The sequence below is a fragment of the Chlamydotis macqueenii genome, chromosome 1, assembly GCF_036417535.1.
Source record: "Chlamydotis macqueenii isolate bChlMac1 chromosome 1, bChlMac1.mat, whole genome shotgun sequence".
Taxonomy (NCBI): Eukaryota; Metazoa; Chordata; class Aves; order Otidiformes; family Otididae; genus Chlamydotis; species Chlamydotis macqueenii.
Genome location: NC_141556.1, coordinates 92,398,803 through 92,421,466, shown reverse-complemented (window position 1 = coordinate 92,421,466; position 22,664 = coordinate 92,398,803). Strand labels below are relative to the sequence as shown.

Genomic DNA, 22,664 nt, shown 5'->3' with positions numbered 1-22,664 from the left:
TGCTGCGCCCCATGTTTCCTCCACCTCTGGGGACAAACAGGGAATATAATCCTGCAGGGCTGCAATCTTTTTTTTTTTCCCCAGCATTAAACAAGCCCTCGTGCACTTCCTTGCACAAGGTGGCTCTAATTCTGCTCCTTCCCCTCTTTATTTCCACCTCTGTAAGCCTAAAACTAGTCACAGCTAATTCAATTCCTGCTTTAATTTAGGACAGTTTATGACTGCTCTAAATTAGGAGACTGCAATTTTTCAGACAAGGCAGGTGCTAGAGATCTCAGCACTTGTGAAAATTAGGCCACTTAAGGAGGTGTCTACATATGGATTTAGCACCTGAGGACCGTGTAACTGAGCAGCATAAAGAAAAACTTGGAATCTGGGAAACAGTTCTTTGAAAGATAATTAGACAGCAAAGTTAACATTGTGGAGAAAGGAAGTTTGTGTTCAACCTGACAAGCCGACCCACTCAACTGCAAGTTGAAGAGCCATCAATACATACTCCCTTGGAAATCAAGAAACCCTGCAGAAAAAAAAATCAGTTTTGACATTTTCAGTATACCTCTCATAAACCAAGGAAATAAGAAACACAAACCCAAGTATAAAAAAAAAAAAACAAATTCTTCAAGTCATTCTTATGTGTGAGAAATGGGTAATCCAGGACCACAGGCCCCTCCTACAGTGCCACTAAGCAGCAATAACTCTGAAACCTAATGATGACAAGAGGATAAACTTTAACTCTTTCACCTTCTTCTCTAACTGAAAGACTCCATATTTGGGAACTACAGATCACGTTTATCATCTCTGCTCTGTGCATGGCAAAGATATGAGAAACCTATCTTGACCTTCCAGTGACAGCAGATTTGTTTCAAGCTAGTATTTATTGAAGGGCTTTGAAAGATGGAGGAATTCCCTGCACCTCTGGGTAAATTTACGTTTTGGGATATGTATTCATCCTTTGGTATGGGGGGAGGTAGTGAGCAGGAGCTGGTTTGGTTTAATCCCAGGGAGTGATGTAATTGGGATTCTTTTCTGAAAATTTGTGCCTGAGACACTTTGCCTGAGAGCAAGCACCTGTGAGAAGGGACGGCTGGAAGAAAAGGTCTTTTCCTTCTCATCTCAGTTTTCTCCACATCATCTCCAGAGAAGCTGCAGTTTTTATGGGTTAAGAGAAGGAGTCACTCACCTTCCTTGAAACTAGCTGGCTACAGTCATGCATACTTAGACTATTTGACCTCCAAGGGAATGGACTTGTCTTCATTTAGCAAAATATTAGCCCCTGTGCTTTGGGGGAAAATTGCAAGTTTAAATAAACATTTGGGTGTATCTTATTTAACCTGGATGCATGCAAGGTTTTGTGTTTTACATCACGTTTCTCTTCCTCCTCTCCTTCCCCGCCTTCACTTTTGCTTCAGGCATCTTGTTGTTCTGATCCAGATGGTCTGTTCTGGGTCCCACAACAGCCCAAAGGGGATGGGAACCCTCTTCTGGAGGGAATGAGCCTGTGGGTGATGCCAGGCAGGGAAGGCACCTCAGATCTCCTCAGAAACAGTGGTTATGCCTGCAAGGCAGCTAAGCAGATGCTTGAACTTCAGCCACACAACTGGGGAAACTGAGGCATATAAGTGATGATGGGACTTAGAGAATCATAGAACAGTTTGGGTTGGAAGGGACCTTCAAAGGTCATCTAGTCTAACCCCCCTGCAAGGAGCAGGGACATCTCCAACCAGATCAGGTTGCTCAGAGCTCCCTCCAACCTAGTCTTGAATGTTTCCAGGGATGGGGCATCCACCACCTCTCTGGGCAACCTGTTCCAGGGTTCCACCACCCTCGTTGTAAAAAGCTTCTTCCTTATGCCTCATCCCACCCAGCAGCGTGCCACCACCAGAGCCTGGAGGAGGGCAGGAACCCAGGCTAGGCAGGCCCGCAGTGGTGCTCACGTATGGCGGCTCCTGAGTCCTTCCCGCAGGTGCCTGGCGGTGTAGGGACAGACATGTGGAAAAGATGTCATTCCCCGTGAGAATCTCAACAGGTCTGATAAATTTCTACGCAACTTTCTGGGCTTGGTCCCTCCTGGGACGTGGGGAAGCTCTCCCAGGATGTCTGCCACACAGCTTCTATTTATCAGCAGCCCGTTTCCTTACAACTAACGGCTGCCCGGGGCCTCCTCACGGTGATCGGTGCCATCCAGTTTCAGAGCTGGGATGAGGCAGGATGGTTTCAGAGCTGGAATGAGGCGGGATGGCCGCCAGTGCGTGGGCACCCGGGGGGGCTCTGTGAGCCGCTGGGCCCGGCCAGGGCCCTCAACCGTCGGCGCCTACCGGCTGCCGCCCCACCACCACCCCGCCGTCCCCCCGGGCCTGGGGGAGCCACGTCCCCGCCGCTCCCGTACCCCACAGCCGGCGGGGCGGCCTCCCCACCGCCCGGGCCAAACTTTTCAGCCCAACTTTCCCGCTTCCGCCTGCCGAGAGGGGAGCGTGGCGGGCGGCGGGGAACGGCCCTGCGGCTGCCGTCGACCTCGTTTGGGGGCAGGCACCGGGCAGATGATGCCTGATAGTGTCGTTATGGCGGCGCGGGGCGGGGGGGATGCGGGTGACACACACAGGGAACAGCGGATGGCCACTGCTTGGCTTTTGGGGAAGTGGGTTTATTTTGCGTTTTCTCCCGCCTCTGGCTCCTCCTCTTCTTCCCTCCTCCTCAGGGGGAGGGGAGGAGGGAGGCTCTGGGGCAGGAGTAGCCAGAGGAGGGAATTGTTTGGGAGTTCAGTCATCCAAAAGTCGTCTCCCGTATGGAGGGTCTGGCTTCCCGCATCCCGGCGCCTCTTCCCTCCTCCTCCTCCTTCTTCTCCTCCTCCTCCTCCCGCCGCGCCTGAGCTCTGCGCGGCCCCCCCATCCCCAGCGGCTACCCGCAGAAAAAACACAACCACTACCCCCAAACCAAGGGCCCTCACCTTCCTTCCACCCTCCTCAAAACAGGCTTTCTCCCCCTTTTTTTCTTTTTCTTTTTTTTTTTTTCTTCTCTGTGTGTGTGTGTGCTGAATTCCCCGCAGATCCGGCCTGGAAGTTCCCAGCTCCTGGAGTTAAGCCTCTTTGTTGCTTCCCTTCAGTTTGGGGCATCTTTGTGTTTTCCCTCCCGCCTGCTCCATCGAAGACCCCGGTGAGTGAAGCGAAGTGGGGTCCGGCGTCGCTGGCGAGGGGCCGGGAGGGCGGCAGTGGCGGGCAGCGGGGCGCAGGGGCTTTCCCCCTGTCTTTGGCCAGCGGCCACCAATCTTTGTGTCAAGAGTTTGGGAAAGTTGGTGTGGGGATGCGGGGAAGGCGGTCTGTGTAGGGATGTGGGAGATGTGACAAGGGTGGGGTGGAGACCCACTGGTCCCCACCAGGATGGAGCTTATTTTCGCTTGGGCAGGTGAGATGTGAGGGGCTCGGCCGTTGCCTTCCAGCTCTTCCTCCTCGGTCGGCGTTAATGGAGGGCCCAGCGCACACACACACACCATGGTGCTCCAGCGCTTGCCTGAAACTTCCCCAAAAACTTGATCTGTGACATCACCCTGTCCTCACCACTGGCTAGTTGAGGAGGGATGGTGTGCGGTGGAGAGAGGGCGAGGGAAAAGCTGTGCAAAATAAACCCCAGATTCATCCTCCGTTGCTACAACTCTTGTCAAAAGCTGATGGGAGTTTGCAGGAGAGAGCCGACTCCTGCAGATGCGAAGGCATTTCGGCTTGTGCCCTGTGAAGGGGCTGGTGCTGCTGCCACTGCAAAGAAAAGCAGGGTGGCTAATCTGCGAGTAAAATTTTTGTCCTCTTCTTGTGCAACTGTAGAGTTTTTAACCCCAGTGCAAAGATGAGGAGCTGTTTGAGTTGGGGGAAGTAATTTTCTGCATGGCAGTGGGATGCTGTAGGATTTGTGCACGCCTGCCTCGCTGCTTGGACTGCAACTTTGGCAGGTCCTCTGGATGGTGACTGTAAATAGAAAATGTGTTGGGGAGAAAGTGGGATGCTGAATCTGTAGCTGTGTCCAAATGAGACTTTTTAAAGTGCTCTAAGATACTAATACTTGCTTTGAAAATTAATAGTAGACTTTAACCAATACTCCTGATTGAAAAAAAAAAAAAAAAAAGGTGTTTAATACAAATCTTGTATCTTTGGGCACTTCCCCAACTAATTTTGGGATCCCAAGTGTTATATCACTGGCATTGTGGGAAAGGCAGTCCAGGTCTATTAAAGGGTTTTTTTTGTCCTTGTTTGTTTTAAAGAAACTCTCTTGACCTCTCCGCAGCGTTATGCGAGTGGGATAACAGGAATCCACACATACACTGTGCGCCCGCGCGTCATTCCCGGCATGTCTTAAATTGCTTGTTTTTCTTGGTGCCCAGTTCTCTTCATTTCTACATTGCTACCATAGTGTCTTTTTGATATGTTCATTTGCAATCTGCCATTAAAGTTTCTTTTCCCATGGGCTAAAAAACTGTCCTGGAAAATATTAGAAGAATGTGAGTGTTTTGTAAGGAGGATTTTATCTGAGTTTTCTTTTCCTTTGAAACTAACTGCCTCAGTGTGCATACATTTAGAGGAGGGTTCTTGCATATTTATGCATATATACATACATGCACACACTTTTATTTATTGGTTGGATATTGAGGTTTATGGCTTTGGGAAGGATTTCAGCAGAAATACATCATGGGTTTGCAGTGAAGATTTCTTCTGTTTATTTAAGTGACTTAAAGAAATGAAGGTGAAATAACTTGGGAGTCATCTTGAGATCTTCTGAAGTAAATACGACAATTAGAGAGAGCTGTGAGCTCCCTGCTGGGTGCATGATATTCTCTGACAAGAAATAAATAGAGTTTTGTTCCATGTACTTTTCTTAGGCCTCCCCTCTAGATACAATTACAGGGACTCATCCTGCGTATACAATGCAGACGAGGTCTCAGTAGGTGTTTGCTGTGAGAGTTGAAGTCAGATACAGAGCAGTTCTCCCTGTTGGTGTAATTCCCGTTCGGGAAAAGGAAGTAGGTTCATCTGAAGCGTACACAAGGGTCATATGCAGTTTTGGAAAGCAAGTTCCATTTTCTGTCTGTCTCATATACACACAGCCAGCCACAGGACCTTTCTTTGAAAGATACCCTAGTACCAGTAGCTGAATCCACGCACATTTCTTCTCTGCTTGGTGAAAGAAGAAATGTTATGGGTGAATGTATGTGCTACAAACTGGCATGTAAGTCTTATGGGTGCACTATATCCCTATGGTCTGGGAAAAAAAAACCCTGCTTTTCTGTATCTTGTAGTGACATGATACAATGTCATCATTGTTACTGAATGACCACACTTGACTGAAACACCAACAAATCTACCTGCTGGTGCTTCCTGGCCTCTTCCTGAATCGCATGTCCTCAGGAGCAGAGAAACCTGACAGTCTGACACCATGCACAACAACAACAACAACAACAACAACAAAAAAAAAAAAAAAATCCTGTTACTACATCTACCCAGGCTGTGGGAGGGAAGATGAGCGCTAAGGCAGGAAAGACACTCTTTAGGGTGGAAGCACGGGTTTGGATGTGGAGCGGTTTCGGCTGTGTCCTCAGCCAATGCACATGCCCTGCTTAAACAGTTACCTTCATAGACCTGTACCTTGGTTTTCCCATGCGGAAAATGGGGCTAAAACCTGTGCCGATGGGATGAACAGGGCAGATGTTGCCATCCATGTTGACTCTTGCCAGCTGACTGTACCCACCCTTGTTTCTCTCACAGCAGAGTTCAGGTGCACCAGGGAGGACCTACTCTGTCGTGCTGAGCCTCCCTGGGGCTGCTTCAGGGCTGCAAAGGCACCTCTACACCTCCGAAATCATCCCCTTTTCCCAGGCAAAGACAGGCTGTCTCCCAAAGACCCCCCTTATTTGGGGACAACATTGCTTGTTTTAGTCCAGGTTGGCCTGCAGGTGGGTTTTTAGAGACCTTGGGCTCAGTTAGTCTCAGTTTAGTTATGCAGCCCACGAGAAGTTACAGCAGCAGTAGGCCAGTGTAACTGAGTTAACGAAAGTTTCTTTGGCAGTAAATAATGGTGGATTGGTCCTTTCAAGGCCTGATGCCAAGTGCCTTAGCGGTATGAGGCGCAATTCCCTTGGACTTCTTTAACGTGCGAAGATGACTTGATGTGTTACTGCTGGCATGTTACGAACCAAGGTTTGCAAATCTCTTGGTTTTAACTGTTACCTCCCGGTCTAAAAACTTTGCAGTGCGAAGTCTACAGTTAGGATGGGATATCCCGCAATGAAAAAGCTCTCTTGCAAAATCTTTGGAGACTTCCTGTTTCTGGTTAGACTGAAAACATCCTGAGGGAAAAACCTGCTGCTGTGTATTTTCGTGCTCCTGTGGTCAGTCTCGGTTTAAGAGGTTGTTACGTATTCCAGTTCCTAGGCCACGAGAACAATTTGAGGAGAATAAGGACAAAATGAATTGCAGGTCCATCGGTGGAACGGGGGTGAATATAGTCTTGCAGTTTTCTAAATGTACTTTTGGTAATTGTTCAACAAAAGGTATAGCAAGCGTCTTTTTTTTTATTTCCTGGTATTTGGTTTGGTTCCTCTTGGCCCTGAATCATATGACATTGTTTCTGGCGCTTTGTTGGCTGAACATAGTGCTTGAAGCTTGTTTTCTGGAGGGAGTGCTTGCAGGATGAGAAGCTTTCAAAATTTGCTTCGTATGCATATTTGTGCATGAGAGTTTTTAAAAATCTACTCTCCACAGGAGAGTGTACTCAGGCAGCACAGCTGTATCACTATCCATGGGAACTTAAGACAAAAGGAGTGTGGATGCAGTGGAAGCAAGTCAACTGAAGAGCTTAGGAAGATTGTTGTTGCAGGGAAGAAAAATGCTCAGTGCTTACACAGTCCCAAAGCTGCCGCAGGCACTGTGGTGCAGGGCTTTCTACATAAACAGGGAGCAACAGATCCCTGCCCTGAGGATGTTGCATGCTCCTTTTATTAAAATGGCCTGTCTTCTTCCCTGCAAAAGGACTAATGGGCTGGGAGGCTCAGCTGTGCCTGTTGGGGTTGTTAGCAGAGCACCTGGCACAATGCAGACAGGGTGCCTGAGAGGGGCTCTCAGGACTGCTCTCAGGGTGCGTTGTAGAAGCTCTTGAGTAAGAGGCAGTGCCAATTTATTTTGGCTCTGGTGGGATCGATGGAGGGAAATGTGCTTCAGGGAGTGTGTGGGACATGCTCGGGCTTCTTCGCCCTCCTTGTGGGCAGTGTGCCAGCACAGAGGTGAGAGCCAAACTTTACCCTTGCTTTTTGCTCAGCTGCTCTGGGGAGGCTGCTGCCTTGTGGCCGAAACCTTTCCCCAAGCTCCCCTTAGACGTGAGGATGGTGACTGCACCTTGTGCCCGTGCGACATGTTGGGGGCTTGCTGGGCAAAGTCCAAACCACACCACAGCGTGTTGCCCCTCTGAAAACCCACTGTTGTTGAGTTCAGAGAGGTTTTGGGCTGTGTCTCTATATATGTCTGTCAAAGCCAGATGGTGTTTTGGAAACCGGTCATTTTTCATTAACTTCTGCGCAGGGTGTAGGCAGTAAGTCACCCGGAGCCCTGTGGCAGCAATGCCATTTTGGCTCTCTAAGGTCCACTCTGGCGAAGGGATTAGCCAGCAGGTCCTACTCTTATGCAGAGCCGCAGTCCTGGGGCCCTGCCAAGTGCAAAGATGTGTTCGCTGGTTGCAGTGTCAACGAGTCTGAACAAGCTTGTGTGCCTAAAGATTGCGCGTCAGGCCCTTCTGCTGTTCATTAAATCGTAAGAGTGGAGAGAAAAGGGGTGCCAGAACTGTGTTGTCAGCTTTCAAATATCAAAATGAGGTTGCTTTTTATTTTTCTCATAACTAACAAAAGGACAAGTTAGGCGAGTAAATGGGAGCAAATGTGTGGAGCTTAGTGTGGTTAAGAAAGCTTGTGGTGACATAAACCTACTGAGGTAGTCTTTGATAAATAAACCTCAAATGTGGATACAGTGGCCTAGAATATAGCGTTTATATGCAAAATGCAGCTTCCTCTGGTAATGTCTCTGTAATTTCTCCTGGTACTTTTAGGTAGAGCAGCCACCTCACTTGGTGATGCCAGTGTTATAGGGCACAAGCCTGGGATGTGAGGAGAACCGGGTTTGGTTCTCCTCTACACCACAGATTTCCCCCGAGTTGGGGCAGGTTGCTCTTTGCCTCCACTCTTCACCTGCAAAACCTGTAAGTGGCACTTCCCTGCCTCCTTGTGGTGTTGAGGGTAGGTCTGCTGGAGACTGAGAGAGACCATAGGTTTGCTGGCCCTGCAAAAACCTCTTGGATAAGGACAGTGGTTGGTTTCAGCAAAGAGCCTCCTGCGGCACTGGCAACCCAGCGGGAGGCTCCTGTGGTTGCCTCTGGGGACGCCCGCCCCGGCGTGCTAGGTGGATGTGGGCTCTATAAGGGCTGCGTGATGCTTTTGGTTTGGAGGGTAGGCTGGGTATGCAACCGTAGAGAAGCCGCTCTCTGAGCGTGACCCTTGGGGAGTCTGGCGTAGGTAGTAGCACTGCAGCTGCAGCGAATTTATGGCTCCAGCCAGTGGTGGTACAGAGAGGCCATTGTAATCCTATGTACTGTACAGTGTACGTCTCAACAGGCAAAGTGGCTCCTGGGTTGGGTTTTTTTTTTTTTTCCCCCCTCCTCCTCTCCATCCCTTCACGTCTAGCTTTATGAAGTTCCTCCTCCTAAATTGCAAATTTGGCCTTATCTTCAAAGAAGCCCTTTGGTGCCAAGCTTTTAAAGGTAGGGAGGAGGCGAGAGCAAAAACATCAAATCCATTAACAGCCCAGTTGCCAGAGAAAATGTTTTTTAAAAGAAAATCTGAAACCTTAGTGTTTGAGATCCAAAGCCGAGATTGAATACAAGTATGGGCCTTGTCCCCGGAGAGTCGCAGCGCTGGGAATATGCTGGCAGAGACCATGGAGCGAGGATTCTTGTGCATGCACGCACACAAATAGACAATTATTTGGAAGCCAATAGTATTCTGGATGCTGAATAATAATTTACTTCATCTAGTGCCTTCTGTCCCAAGTTGCTCCCTGAGCTGTAGCTGACGTGGAGAGCGTTCTCATTGCTCCAGCCCTGTGCTGGATGGCAGTCCCCTCTGGGGCAGGAAGGTGGTGCTTACTTGCACGTTCCTCGGCTGTGGGTGGTAAAGGGACTAGCTGGTCCCGCTTCTTTAGAGCCTGCCGCTGTCAGTGAGAGATTCCTCTGGGCCCCCTGAATGGTAATGGGAATGTGATTTTTATTTTTTTATCCCCGAAGAAGGCTGCTTGTTTAACGAACCCCAGCAGTGTCAGCTTGAAGGGGTGGATTTGAGTCCCAGCATCAAGAGATGTTTTCAAAAACATGCTGGGTGGGATTTTTCAAAAACACCTGGGGTGACTTTAATGATGTGGTGGAGAGTCAATGAGACTTGTGCATCAAGAGACCAAATAGCTCTCCCTTTACTTTTAAGTACAAGGTCACGCTTGGTGGGTTTGTGGGATGGTCCTACTGTCACCAGTGTAACAGCTGCCCAAATTAGTCCTGACCACCTACTCCTGCATGGAAGTGGACTCTTTATTTCAAAAGTGGCTATCAGGCACATCTTGGCTGGCAAGCAGTTGAAGTGCAGCTTCTAAGCCAGAGGTATCTGGGCAGAAGGAGAGCAAGATGCTGCAAGGAGAAGGAGAGCAACTGCACTACGGCAGTTATCCAGCCGTAGAGGGGTCTGAATCCAATGAGGAGAACCCCATCACTGGTTCCTTCTGCGGCCTTGCGGCATGGCCAGCCAGACCACAGCAGAGCTGTGGGACCCTGGCAGGAGGAGGGCTTGACATCTACTAGCTTTTGAGTCTCTGTGGGGACTTCCTTACCCCTCAGCTGGCCAAGCAGAGTATCTGGCCTGGAGCTGTCAGCCACCTGTGGAGCTGGAGGCTTGTAGGGTGAGATAGGGCTGTGAGAAGCTGGAGGCTTGTAGGGTGAGATAGGGCTGTGAGAAGCTGGAGGCTTGGAGGGTGAGACAGGGCTGTGAGAAGCTGGAGGCTTGGAGGGTGAGACAGGGCTGTGAGAAGCTGGAGGCTTGGAGGGTGAGACAGGGCTGTGAGAAGCTGGAGCGTGAAGGGCTCCTCAGAGGGGTATACCAGCTGCTCTGAATATGTCTGCCATTACTGTTTTATCACTCTGATGTTGCTTTTGGGGTGTCTGGGGCTGGTCTGAAGGGAAAAGATCTTTGCTTCCCAGCAGGTGAGGAGCAGAGCTGCTTGTTGCATGCCAACTTGTGCCTGAACACTTCTGTAACGCTGTAGAGAAAAAGTCAAAGGCAGCACAAGGGCTAGTTGCTTTTGAGGACCTTGCTGCTCTGGGTGTCTGAGCTGCTGTGAATGTTGCAAGAGTAGTTTAGCACATTGACACCTCAGCTCTAGGCTCTGCCAGAGATGGCTGCCCAGCCAGAAGAGAGGGAGAAGACCTTGGGATCATGGTCAACTATGCTTGATGACCGTGCAGCCCATGAGCTCCATAATGGATGCTGAGAAAGGGAGGTCAGTACCAATACATGCAGCTGGAGCTGCTGGAGCCTGGGTGTGTGTTTGCGGACCCTGCTTCCCTCTTGTCAGGAAGGTGAGTAGGCAGCTTGGGGAAGCATTAGGGAAGAGCAGTGTGGTTTAGATGGCTACAGCAAGACAAGCGAGCCCTGTATCTCACAGGACAGGCACCAGTCTAATAGCAAGAGCTGGCTGTACTAACCTGTTGTGCAAATACGCAATACGCGCTGTGGATCCTGTTGATTGCAGCATGAATCCTGTTGTCTTTTGTGGGAACAAGGGTCAACTATTTACATCATGTAGTAAGATAAGGCAGGAGCATACTTGCTAAATGTACAGTTGTCCAGTTTTCCTCACAATTGCCTGGACTGCAGATTTGAGGAGGAGGGAAAAGGAGCACAAAGATAACAACATCAAGAGCGAAGTGGCAAGCGATGTTTATCGTTGATGCCTGAACTGCACTCTACCCTATAATCTGTCTCCCCTGGGATAGCTTCGGACATCCCTAAACTCTGAGCCACTTCAAATAACCACCTTTAAAAAAATTTCCCAAGCTAGTGACCAAGCAAACAAGCAAAAATTTCAGCAGCCACAAAAATGTGAAGCATAACCCAGTTTTTGCATAGCTCCAGCACTGAAGATAAGTAGAGGTTTCTTAACGTTGACTGTCTGGATGAAGGCTTGAGAAAGGCCTGCCACGCCGTCTTCCCCCATCACCGTATTCCAAAACCTAAATTATTATTTGTATTACAGTTGTGTCTACAAGTTTTAACCAATACTGGGACCCGGCTATGTTAGATACATGCTAACTTGTAATGGGAGATGATTCCTACATCCCCATTCAAAACAGGAAGACAAATGAAGAACAGGAGGTAAAAACAGAGCATGGAAAAGGACACGTGTGCCTTGGAGTGACTCAGCAGGTCAGGATTGGAGCTTAGTACAGACCTTGTGTTGCCTGATACCCAGTCCCCTGCTCCATCCTCCGCCTTACCCTCCTTTTCAGAAGAGGAGGTCTAAGTTGAGCATTGCTAAGGCTTGATTGAGAATTGTCTGCCTTGAAACTTGGCTTGTCCATAGCAGTCTTATCTTCCTTAGCTCTCAGCTCACATCAGTCAATAAAGAGTGATATGGTTTCATGTCCTCCTACTGGAGGGTTGCCCAAATGGGGCACTTGGAGCTGCAGCGTTGTTGGTAGCATCTTGCTGCTGTTGTAGGCCTCGTGTTGGGGCGGGCAGCTGGTCTCGCAAAGCTGAGGTTTCTGCCTGCTTTTGGAAGGCAAATGAGCAGGAGGTCTGCCGGGGCACTGAGGGAAAGCAAGACTGTGTGGCTGAAGGGGAAGGAGAGGAGCCAGTTATGACTTTAATTCTCTCCTGTCAGCTAGTTTTCAGTTGCGGCATTGTGCTTTGAAAGATACCTGGGAGAGCAGAGAGCCAGTGTAATAAGTGTTTTGCTTGCAGCATGCAATCTCAAGTAAAGCAATCTCATTACGTAAATATTTTGTGCCTTCTTTCTCAAGGAGGGTCTGGGACTGTGCTACTCCTGCTCTGGAGGCACTGGCTTTCACTGCACAAGCCAAGGATAAACTCTAACAGACGCTGCTATGGCTGCTGTGGCTTGCACTGTGACCCAAGTGCAAGAGGAGACATTGCTCACCTCTCCGTGGTCAGCACAGAGGTACCTGACACTGTAGAGAAGTGCAGGAAGAGAGATGAGGAGCAGCAGGGTTACAAAGCTGCTCTTCCTGAGAGCTGCAAGCCTTGTTAAGCGTGTGGCTGGGGATGCACAAGGGTACCCAAAAGCTAACCCAACCCCTGCAAGCACAGGTAGCCTTGGGCAGCTTGGAGCAGCTCTGTGGACACCAAAGCAGGACAGGAGCAAAAGCTGGCTTGATGGGGTGACTGGGAACTCTCAAGGGGGATAGGATTGCTTCAGTGAAACCTGCGCAGGTTCCTTCACCCCTCCTTTCTTGTCTGACTTACAGCACTGTTTTGGGGAGAAAGTGGAGGTGCATAGGCATTGTCTTCTGGCACCTGTTTGCAAAAAAGCTGTGTGCAAACTTTCCTGGGGGGCTGCTCATGGCCATGCTGTCCTGCTGCCTGAATAACAGCCTGAACTGCAGTCGGAGGTTTCTTTGCTTAGAGGAATGCTTTGAAACATACTGTTTTTAATGGCACTGTGTTGCCAAGGCCTCTTTGTGGCTGGATGAAGAGATGACTCCTTGCTCTGCTCTGCTAAGTCCTGGAGCAGGACTCCTCCGTTTTGCAAGTGGGTTTTATCTGCCCTCTGCAAGCTAAATAATTTGATTACAGAAGAGATCTTAGATGAGATGTTTGGGCCCTTACGATTTCTCCCTGGCTTCGTCAGTGCCTTGGGAGTGGAAGAGTGGTGGGAGATGTCAGACAGCTGCATGGTTTTGGCTTTTTCTTCTCTGTTGGTCCCAGGTCACTGCCTGTGCATGAAAAACTGCAGGGAGGCACCATCTTAGCTGTTGCCTTCATTTCTGTCCAGCTGAATTAGGCAGGGTGTGGGATGGAGAAAGTGTCAAGAAATGGGTTTGTGCCGCCCATCCCTCCTTGTTCTTAGGGAAAATAGTTTCTCTCTCTTGGCACACACATCCCTCTCAGTTTTGCTGGGGAGGTTGTTTTTTGGTTTTTTGTTTGGTTTTTTTTCCCTCAAACCCCACAGTGGGGAGGGAGAACGGGATTGTAGCTGAGGCTGCTAGCGTCCCCCTGTTCCTGAATGTGTGCTGCCTGCCAAAGGATGCAGGGGCCACTGCCAAGCCCTTGCACCGTCCTTTCTCCCCATTTTCTGTCTTTAATTCCCCCTCCTCTGCCTGAGGTCCCTATGCTGCAATAACAGTTGCTGGGGCTGAGAAAGGCTTGTTGGGCCACATCTCGGATGCCCCTGTCCTTACTTGTTTCAGGGAAGGCTGATAAGGAACAACTAGGGGTGCCTCCCCAGGCGCCAGCCTGCTGCCGGAGAGGTGCTCCCAGCCCTCGTTGACACAGGGTGCTGGCATGTCGGAGCGGGTTCGGAGAGCCCTTGCCCGGGCAGGGTGGCTGCCTGCAGTTGCAGGTGGGGCTGCTGCCTCCCCAGAGGTTATTCTGGAGAAATAGCATCCTTGAAAGGAGAGCCATGTCTTTCCCGGCCCTTCTTCCCCCCCCCCCCCCGGCTGGTGGATTGGGGCTCAGGGGTTCAAAGGCAAAGTTTTCAAGTTTCTGCCAACATTTCCAATCTCGCAGCGTTTGGCAAACTGGGAGGGTTTTGTGTTGACCTGTCTCCTTAGAGGCAGCCAGAGACACAGCTCAGAGGGGCCGGTGAACATGACATGGGCTGAGGTGCCAGCATCTGCAAGGGGTGTGTAGGGACGAGGCCAAAAAGCCTCAGGGAGCTGTTAATGAGCCACAGATCGACAGCTTTATCTGGGAGCCTTGGGCTTCGAGAGCTTTCTGCTGAAGAAGTATGTAAGTAAAAGTTGCTGGTAGATGAGGGTTGGGAAGGAAGACCCTAAAATAAAGATCCTTAGAAAGGCATGTCTGGGGTGGACCTCCAGAGATTTCTTCTGCTAGAGGCTCCTCATGTGTTTTTTCCTCAAGGTTTCCTTAACTACTTGGGGGCCAGAAAAAAAGACTCGTTTTTCATGTAACACTTTTGTAGTCAATAAGTAAGATCAGCAGTTTTCTCCGTGGCTTTTACAGCGAAGGGTCTCCAGAGGCTTTGCTGGGGTACAAAGCCCCAGAGGCTGCGATGGATGTGTTTCCCTCTTGCATGGGGAAGAATGCTCCTGACAGATGTTTGTTATCAGCAAAGCAGGGGAACAGACAAACTTCAGCTGGCAAAAAATGCAGAGGTTAATTATCATTGTTTCCCTGTAGGGCTTGCAGCGGGAATTCTGGAAGCTGCTTTTTGTCTCATTGTTACAGTTTATGTTTATATAGCTTATCTCTTTCATGAGGGACTATTAAATTCTGCAGCGTGCTGTGGATGTGACTATATGAGAACAGCTTGCTTTACCCGTCGCAGGGCAGAGTGTGCCAGCTGCACAACTGGATTTAAAATCATGGAGCAGGATTTCCTCAAAACTGAGGAGTGTTCTTCATGCTAAGAGAGTTTATGGTATCTTCCAAATTAAGAAATGGTCAATAATTTTCCTATTGGCTATTCTGAGATTGTGTTTCCCTTATACAGCTGAGTTTTCCCAGTTGCTGCAAGGAGGGGGGAAGTCCTTATTCCTTTCCACTTCCAATATTGCATGTGTGGTCTGTAGCAAGTGGCAGTATTTAACATCATTTGGAGGGTAGGTACTGACTGAGCTGGCCTACAGATGACTTTGCACTGAATAGGGAAAGTTTTTTCTAGGGGTATTTGGTACTATGGGACAGTCACAGACTTCCCTTCTCAAAGAAGGTGTTGACAGTCTCTGTAAGCAATTAGAGATAAATGTCCTTGAGGCAGAGGATGTCTTTTTATTGTAGTTTTGTAGAGTACCTAATACTGAGGTCTTAAAGGAGTCTCTGTGAAATAAGAGAATCAGATACTCCTTGTGTTCCTTTACTGGACAGTAATGTAAGGATCTTTGGAAGGTCCAAAGAGTTTTAAATATGAGCAAATTTGCAAGTAAGCAAATGTCAGAGGTTTGCTCTGTTCTTCCAGTCCACTGCTGAGAGAGTTTTTGGAGAGGATGATCTGATCTTTTATGTGAAATGCCTACTAACGCCTCTGAAGCAAAGGTGATTTTTGCATTAAAAAGGCTTTCTAAATTGATAAAGCAATTCACAGCACAAAAAGGCCTTAGTCCTTTGCAACAGAGCAAGAAGTAGACTTCTTGCCTTAGACCATTGCTGGGGCTTTTAAGAATTTCTTGCACTGAACAGTATATGGTAACAGACGGAGAGCAGATTCACTTCTGTTCTGCTTCTCCTGTTGTCGCCCCCCGAGGCCCAGGGGGGGCTGGTGTTGCTGTTTCTTCCTGTTCTCCTTACTGCTTATGATTTTCTCCAAAAATGACTAAACATATAGAACAAGGATTGGGTTTGGGGGTTGTTTGGTTGGGGGGGTTTTTTGGGGGTTTTTTTTTTTTTTTCCTTCTCCTATTCTAGGACAGACACTGACCACAGTCATGTATTTGTTTCTCTCCCTTACATCCAAATGCAGTCACATAACAATAGCTTTGCAAAAAAAATACTGGAAGCTATTTGGTCATGAATGTTTCCTTTTTTGGGCTACGAGGAGCTGGTTAGCGTTTGGATGAGAAGGCTGGGAGCTCCAAGCCATCTCTTCTAAGGTTGAAGGGGGTTTAAATGGGCACCATCCTGGTAAAACAAGTACTGTAGAAAGGCAGCTTTTGGGGGGCAGGCACTTCCATTGCTCCATATGCACAGCCTTGTGGTTGGGGACGCTTTTCTCAGCTGGCCCCAAGACATTATTTTCTATTTACGTAATACTAAAGTCTTGTACAGATGCTGCTAAACAGGCTTTGTCTGCCACTGGCAGACAGGGAAGGGCTAGAAGAGAAATTCCACATCCTGTATCAGGCTTCTTCAGAAGCGAGTGACTGTTTGCTTTCCTTACAGATTGCTAATAGAAGGTGGTGGGTGGTGTTGTCTTTCTTATTTGTTTTATGTAGGATGTCATGACAGATGGTGATTTTGAATGTTGTCCACGGCTGTAGAAACTAATTGCTTTCTAAACCAAGTTGACTAGGATGGAGGCATGGAAGCTGATGAGACGCAGGATAATCTGCAGAAGAGGAAAACTGATCAGAGTACCACAGTTGGCTGTGTTCTGGCATCTCTCTCCCAAGGAGCCAGAAAATAAGTATTTTGCAGACAGGATTGGAAGATAAGTTTTCAGTGTCTGGATCTTTGGGTCTTGGGAGGTGGAATCACCATGTACAAGCAAAATGAAAGGCCATCAAGTGGGACAGAAATGAATATGTGATTGCTGCACTGGTCAGGAAGGGTGGTTTTTAAAATCTCAAACAGTACAGGCAGTGAAATCTTGAAATTTTATTGATGGTTCAATGGATTTGGTCCTTATAGGAGAGAACGAAAGCAAGTGGAGCTTATGAATACAGGAGAGAGAATACCATATGATAAAGGAAAGATCAGTAGGTAAAGTTTTCAAATGGCAGGAAATTTCCTTAAAGTATTTATTTGTTTATGGCTTTGCCAAAAAATTTTTGACCAGCTGTGTTTAAAAATGTAACAGTAATGAGACTCTTAAAAAAGGGAGTTAATCTCTCCCTCTCTTTGACATGCTGCAGAGCACCAGTTGTAATACAGGCAAGCCCCGGGGAATTAAAATGGCATAGCCCTGCAACCTGCAAGCCAAAGTCACACCTTGGGAAGCCAAACCCCAGAGGGAAGCACCAGCCTGTGACAGGTCACAGGGTTGCTGGAGGGGTGACCCTTTCGCCATGCAGGTTCAGCCTGCCCAGCTCTTCAGGGCTCCTCAAATCACCCCGGTTCCTGTAGCCCCCCAGCTACTTGTCCTCAGGGCAGCAAGACCCAATTTTGTCTGCGCTGCTGTGAGGCCTTGCACTGTCTCTGACACCCCCGATGGGGAAATGCAGCAATGAGGAGGAAGGGAAACCAAGGGCTTTCGTACTGAGGGAACAAAAAAAATCCTCTGTATGCCCCTGGGTTCAGCTATTACAGACTCTCCAAATGGGACTGTTTTTTTTTTTTGTTTTGTTTTCTTTTAAATGCTTTTTTAGCCAATGTGATTTTTAAAATTTTCTTTTTTTGACTGGACGATGTCTCTTTGGGAGATAGAGCTAGTCTGGGGCTCCTCATTTGATCCATCCAACTTATCTACAGAGCATGCACAAACCACCTCCTCCGGGCTGCATTTCCTCTAGGATTCCCTGTGGCTTTGCAATGGCCAAGCCTTTGTGTTTGGTAGCAAAGGCGGAAAGGCCAGGAAGGGCAGGCCAGCTGTGCTGTGTCCTCCAGCCCTCTGCCAATGGGGGCTGAGTGCAGGGTGGGAGAACGCTGGGAGGGCTACAGCTATGAGAGTGGTGAAAAATGTTTGTGGTGATTGGCAGGAAACTGTTTTGAGGAAGAAGATGCCTCTTCTGATGATGATGATGATGGAGTGGTATGTGGTGAACTGGAAAGGTAAAGCAAGTTAGGTTCAGTCCTAGGTGGAGGACTGTGTGGAGAAGTCTTATCTCCTCTGGGCCTATTGATTTCGGCTTCAAGATTATGTATCACAAGAGGAAAAAGCTCCTCTCCCCACTGTTTCTTTTCTCCACCACTGATAGCTAATCAAGATTCAATGTTAATGACTTCCTTCTACTCTCTCTGCTTCCTCTCTCCCTGCCTCACACATGCCTTTTTTTTTAGATTTTTATTTTTTTTTTTAATGCATTTCTTTTTGGCAAGAGTTGAAACACAAGAAGCATTTGGACCAAGATGAAACCAGTGGAGGAACATGTTGGGCAGTGCAGTGCTTTGTTCTGAGTTCAGGGGGAGAAGAGGGGGAAGCGAGAGGGGATGGGATGTCATTTCCCAGATGGGGACCCTGCCAAAGATGTTCTTGCTTTGGAAAGCAAAGAGCAATTTTTGAGGTTATACCAGGTTTAACTCTTTGTCATCCAACTTCTGCCATGCAGGGAAACACCAAAGTCCTGGACCTAAAACAGGACTGTGTGTTATGTGGCCCAGGTGACTTGAAGGATCTCAAGCCAAAGTCTGCTGTTGTGACTAAATGCTAATGACAGTCCAAGGTTCGTGTTGGAAACCTTAATGAGTGGATGAGAAATCTGCACTTGTTTATCAGTGAGGGTCCAGAAGTAGTGCGGTTGCCATTTTAAAGACAAAATCTGCGTGCTCCTTACAAGGGATCAGGACCACTGTGCTGTTTCCTACCCTGTTGGAAGGACCTGGTGGGATTTGCAATGCTGCTAAACTCTGCTTCAACTGTTCCCATTGAGGGGCAGGGAATACTTCTGCTTTGTGATGTGCAAGGTACTTGGGAAACACCTTGTCCTTTGACCAAAGGAGCTCTGCACTGCTGGGACTGGGGCGTAGCAGCAAGCCCCAGCCCCAGATAGCTCATGGCTGTGCTGAGAACCGCTGGGAGATCACAGCACTGATTCCTCCTCTCTGTTTTGAGCCAGTCTCCTGTGTGAGAAAATTGTGTTGTTGGAGGGTATAGGGGGCGGAAAACCTCTGTAAGCATGTACTGACGTTTTTGTGACTGCTTTGGGCCATAAATATTGCATGGTGTGTAGGCTACTGATTTAATTGCCCCAGGGCTGTGCACAGTACTAAACTGAGGGTGAGGACACAGGAAGGGAGCAGAGAAGGGAAAGTTAAAGCAACTCTGTCTCTCCAGTAAGATCTTTTCCAGGCTGTAAATACTTGGAGCACTTGTGTCAGGACTCTAAAGGAGGTCATGTAACTCCTGATTTAAAAAAAAAAAAAACCAACAACAAAAAAAACAACCAACCAACCAAAAAAAAAACCCCAAAAGTTTTAGTCTATGGTGCTGGACGGTTCATTGGTATGAAGATACAGCTTCTTCAATCTGGATGGGGTTCTCCTGGGGAGACCACCCTCTTCTCTCAGAGCTGGAGAGGAGCAATGCCGTGTGCATAAAATGCATAAAGTCCCTTTATGTAAACCCAGGTGGAGTCACTATTCACCACAACTAAACATGCAGACCCCTTCTTCATGAGGACCAACAGTCTCTCTGGCATTCTCACAGTCTCTTTTGTGCAGCTAGGGAAATAACAGCTTTCCTAATTTCCCCATGAACCTCGGTGAAGATTGTGTTCATCTTCAGCTCCAAAGAAGGAGTCAGTAACTTTGGTCTGGAGACCACAAACTTCCTCTTCCCGGTAGCTTTGGCTGCAGCATGTGAATTTTTGGTCACTTGCACAAAGTGCAGTTGGAACCAAACATGCAGCACCACTGTGGGTGCATCGGTTGCCAGTGACTAATAGAGAAGTGATGCATCTGATGCTGGCCTTGAAACATGCCTTATGTCTTGTACACTTATTTCAGCCAAGACAGCCGAGAGAGTTCTGGTCTGTAGGAAAGGAATATAACACCACTCTAGTGTCACCTGTCGGAATGAGGTCGGGGAGAATAGGGGCATGTGGACAGAAGATGTATGTGCATGATCAGCTGTGATGGGTTTCAGCTTTATTTTTCAACATGTGCAGTCTTTAATACTTTTCCATGGAGGTCAGTAGACCTCGTTGGAAATCTCATGTGTACAACTTGCTGCACAGTATGTCTGAACTTGCCTATTTTTCATCCCTTTTCTTGGACCCCCTAAGTCATCCACATACCCCTTTCAGCAGTCTTGCGAACCATGGGTGGGAAGCACCGACCAATGGATAGGCACTTGGGTGGGAAGCAGAAGACCACTGTTTCCCTCCCTTGCTCCGTTGCTGACTCTGTGTGACTGAAAGAAATTTCCTTTGCTTCTTGGAGGTCCCCTTTCCTGCTGCCCATTGGCTTTAGCCAACTTAAATAAAAAGCATGGAGAGTGGTCGCGGTCTTTGTGCAGCCTCACAGCCTTGCTCAGTGCAGCTGAGCACCCCTGGTTTCAGGGCTGGGATCAGCCAACCTGCCCTTAGATCTGTGGTGTATTTGGCCTGGGCCTCTGGCCCCCCGTAAGCATGGTAAATACCACCACAGGCTTCTAGGTACAGTGGGACTGAAAATAAATTTCTGATACCAATAGCTGTTGTGTATCACTTGTTATCATGGAGGACTTCCTTCAGACTGAGGTTTGGCTTCATTTCACTTGCCCAGATGGTTGCGTGTGTATGCATGTGCTGCAGGAAAATGTCCACTGAACCCACACAAACTGCTGTACCCATCCCTACCCAGATCTGCAAATCCTGTGCTGGATGAAAATATTTTGAAGGTGTGAATTGCTCCTTGTTCATCTAACGTGGTGGTGGGTCTTACTGTAGTAGCTCAGCCTCTTGGCTTCACTAATGCCTGCTGATGGGCTCGGTTGGCCTGTGACAGCTGATCACCGGGCATTTGCAAATGGTGCCACATTAACTCTGCTGTTTCTCCTTCTCTGTTTACTTAGTTCTTGGCAGCTGCATGTTTGAATGTTTGCTTGAAAAACACTTTCCCTGCAGTCTGTGATTACAGAAAGTTTAGTCTGACAAACCCCACTTGAATTATCTTGTTTTCTGTTGTCAATAACCTCTTGGTTACTCTCTCCCTTAACCACAATATTTTGTGTGTGGTGCAAATTCTTCCCCCCCCCCCCCACCTTGTTGTAATCAGCCTGCCCCTCCCTGCTTGGTTCAGTTACTGAGGCTGTATCCGCAGGATGCTGACATCTGTATTTTACTAATCCAGAAGACCTGGGGCTACCAGGAAGCAGTACAGATAATAAGACTGCATACCTGTCTAGCATATTTCATCTGAGAATCTGAAATTGTCTGAGTCATGTTCATCTGGTTACTGCTAGTACCAGCTGAGGTATTCCTGTTTTTTGCAACCTGGGAAGCTGAGACACAAGTTACAGGTATGTTTTGTCAAACAGGTGAAGAAGCAATTCCAGATATGTGTCCTCATAACCTCCCTGACGATCAGTTTCTATCCCTCTTTGTCTTACAATACCTAATTTGCCCCCTAAAGGGAAGAGATCGGAGTGGGTTGGTTGGTTTTGAGCAATGCTTTATTTGTAGCGATCCATGACTTTTCTTGGCACTTCAGTAAATTCCACCCAAGAACAAAAAGGCAATTGCAAGATTTCTCCAAGGTAAGTTACCTTCCTTGGCTGCGATCAGGGGTCCCTAATGTAGTTCAGAGGAAGAACGATATCCAAACATTGTCTCTTGTTGTCAGTTTGATGGTTTGGAGCGATGCTGAGGGACAAGTGTTCACGGCGGGCCCAGAGAGGGGAAAGATCTTGCTGTGTTTCAGGGGCGGTAAGGAGACTGGTGAAAACGCATCTGCAGGTGGTTGGGTGGTCAGCCTGGACCGTTAATCTGTCCGGCTGCTGGCCTGTTTTGGATGAAGTCCAAGACCAGGTAGGACACTGCTGCTTTTCTTAACCCCTCCAAACATAGCTGAGGCACTTCCAAGCAAACTTGGAGTGGTTTATGGTTTTGGGTGGAAACCACAGGCAAACCATGTCAAATCGCTGGATTCTACCCCAAACCAGGCAAAGTGTATGGGCTTCTGTTTCGTTTTGCTTGGAGATGACTGGGAGAGGAAGGAGATGGAGGAAAACCTGCGTGGATCCAGCGTTGATGTAAGGCCATAGGTGATCCGCTCCTAAAGCATATGAGTACCGTTCCCTCAAATGGGAATGGCTCAACCAGACTGATGAGGGCAGAATAATACCTGAGCTGATGTCCTGTGGGAGCTTGGGTGTAAAAGCAGGGATATTTTGTCTGAAACCCTTCCAGAAAGGGACAGTTGAGAGGGGAGGAAGAAATAAATTAAAAAAGATGAGGAGGATTAGTGTGAATGCATGCCCTCAACATACCTAGTATCAGCTGAGGTGATGGGGAAGTTGGGTCAGTGTTTCCTGCACTGAAGGGTGCACGGGGGATAAGAAACCCTCAGAAAGAGAGGGGGAGAATTGCAAACCACAGGAGGTAAAAGTGTATGTATTTTTCACATGTTGCCTCAGAACAAACTAATTTTGCCTGGAAGGGAGGGCAAGCATGTGCAAAAACAGTCCGGCTCGCTAGGAAAGGGTTTTGGGACCGTGATGCCAAACAGCTCAGGAAATGTTGCTGTAGGCCTGTCTCTTCCCTCCGCATCCACGCAGGGCACAAGATCAGCGCCCGTATCTGCAGACACTCTCGTGGGCCTGCGCCAGGGCTTTAACAGAGCCACACTCTCCCCTTGAGGCTGGGGCACCCGCGGCTCCCCGCCCTATCCCCCCTTCTCCCCTTCCCCCTTGTGCTTTTATTCCTTTTGCAAACAGTCGATGCCAAATCCGACTTCACAGCTGGCTCTGCTCCACGTGTTTGTTTTCTATGCCTGCGCAGCACTCGCCAGCTCCGCTTGCGCCAGGGCTCAGAGGTGGAGGCGGCGGGGGGAGAGCAGGGGTGGTGGGGAGGGAAACAGGAGCAGGCTGCTGCTTTCCAAGCCCTTA

At 48.5% G+C, this 22,664-nt stretch overlaps 1 protein-coding gene across 8 annotated transcripts in view; it reads left to right on the top strand.

Annotated features, from left to right (window-relative positions):
* Positions 1–2,788: 2,788 nt before the first annotated feature.
* Positions 2,789–22,664, top strand: part of BOC (BOC cell adhesion associated, oncogene regulated) — a 57,780-nt gene continuing 37,904 nt past the window's right edge. For all 8 annotated transcript variants that reach the window (XM_086761348.1, XM_086761339.1, XM_086761320.1 and 5 more), the window contains exon 1: positions 2,789–3,150. The gene's annotated coding sequence lies outside the window, so the exon portion shown is untranslated. The remainder of the gene's footprint in view (positions 3,151–22,664) is intronic.